At 44.5% G+C, this 2,102-nt stretch overlaps 1 pseudogene; it reads left to right on the forward strand.

The window, feature by feature from the left end:
* The first annotated feature begins 336 nt into the window (after positions 1–336).
* On the forward strand, positions 337–1,853 carry LOC121044576 (40S ribosomal protein S11-like; annotated as a pseudogene).
* Positions 1,854–2,102: the final 249 nt, after the last annotated feature.

A 2,102-nucleotide genomic window follows, 5' to 3' on the forward strand; every position in this document is an offset into this window, starting at 1 on the left:
TAAGGGTGCTTCCAGGATTGGTTAGGACAACTGTATACCAGGGAAGTTCTTCCTTTTCCTCACATCGCGAAGTCTCCATTGTTTGCAAAGATGCCCGAGCAAAGAGCCCAAATTGCAGAAAGGAAAAAAAAAAGTCACCCTTTGGAACTGGAGGGGCCACAACAGCTATAGCAAACCATGTGGAACGCAAGGAGGGCCAAGTCCCACACTCCGTGTTGGCAACTGCCCGGCACTGCCACCTGGGGCTCTGGGCTCCCCCTTGGCAGGACAGCTTCCCACCTCCTCCATTTCTCCCTTAGGTATGCAGTACTCGCTCTTTAATGCCCTGCATGGAAAACCACTGTAGAGTGAGGAAACTTCCAGAAACAAACTTCACCCACAATCTCAGGTGCCCACATGACCCTCAGTGTCATTTGCTGAGGCTTTTAAAGGCATGTCTATCACCCCACTTATTTCCCCAATCTTTTTTTGTTCCCCACCTCCAGATCTACGTACTCCCTTCCGCACATTGAGTGTTAATTTCCTACCTCATTCACTGGACTCCGTCCCTTCATAGATGCTAATACCACTTACATCATCCTTTACTGTCTCCATCAATATCTGTCCATACCCTGTTTCTAGAGCTAACTCAAACTTCACCTTCTCCAAGGAGATGGCTGTCTTACAACTAACTTCACTGCATTCTAACCACGTCTGTGTTGTATCTCCTACCCCGCCAGGTCTGGTTGTAGTGTATTGATTTTTACATTTGTTGACATGTTGATTAAGTAAGTAGTTTGGGTTGTTTCATATACACCCATTATGCTTCCTTAACTAGATTTCAAGTTCCCCAAAACCCAGGACTCATGGTCAGAACACAAAAGAGCTGTGCCTATGAGAGATGAGATGTAGGCCTTGGGTTTGGGTTGGACCTCAGAGGGTCTGTACCTGGCTGGGATGCCGGTGTTACATGTGATTATGATGGATGAGACTGTATTCTATATGTAGACTACCATATCTTAAACATTCTCACCAGTCAGCATCCTTTCACGGCTCTTCAGAAATCTGGAAAAGTCATGTACCTGAGGAGGTTGAGAACCTATGTTTGGTGTTTGGTGAGAAACCTCAAAGAAGAAAAACATGCCAACACTACACAAATTACAATGCCCTGCACTGTGTTTCTAGGACTTTCTCACTAACAGCTAATATTTAATGAGCACATACTGTATATGAGCCTATGAAATAGAAGGTGGGATAGAAAACAGACCTGGAAATTATCTGCTTAAAGAAGCTTACAGACCCTTCCTCAGGTGGCTGGGAAGATGGTGGACATTCAGACTGAGCGTGCCTACCAAAAGTAGCTGACCATCTTTCAAAATAAGAAGAGGATCCTGCTTAGAGAAATTGGCAAGGAGAAGTTTCCACAACACTACAAAAACAGTCTGGGCTTTTGAGATGCCCACGGAGGCCACTGAGGACACCTATAGTGACAAGAAATGCCCCTTTACTGGTAATGTCTCTGTCTGAGGGCAGATTCTGTCTGGTGTGGTGGCCACGATGAAGATACAGAGAACCATTTTCATCCACTGAGACTACCTCCACTGCATCCCAAAGTACAACCGCTTCAAGAAACACCACAAGAACATATACATGCACCCGTCCCTTTGCTTCAGAGACATCCATGTTGGCAACATTATCACAGTGGGTGAGTGCCAGCTCTCAAGCAAGACTGTGTGCTGTGGTGTGCTCAAGGTCACCAAGGCCACTGGCATCAAGAAGCAACTCTGGAAGTTGTGAGACTAGACGCCTGCCCACACCAAAGAAAATGATTTTCCCAGTCAAAACAAAACAAAAAAAAAGCTTACAGATGGCAGTGAATTAAACAGAAATGCTGACTTTAAAGAGAGACTATGTTAATTAAGTGCATTTATTTTTATTATTTTTTTGAAGAAATGCATTTCTTTTTTTATATTTCATTTATTTATATTTAAATGTTTATTTTACTCTTGAGAGAGAAAAAGAGAGAGTGCAAGCAGGGGAGGGGCAGAGAGAGGGACACAGAGGTTCCGAAGCAGGCTCCATGCTGTCAGCACAGAGCCCAATGCAGGTCTCAAACTCAGGAA

This window comes from Herpailurus yagouaroundi, unplaced genomic scaffold, assembly GCF_014898765.1.
Source record: "Herpailurus yagouaroundi ecotype Mexico unplaced genomic scaffold, PumYag 188, whole genome shotgun sequence".
Lineage (NCBI taxonomy): Eukaryota > Metazoa > Chordata > Mammalia > Carnivora > Felidae > Herpailurus > Herpailurus yagouaroundi.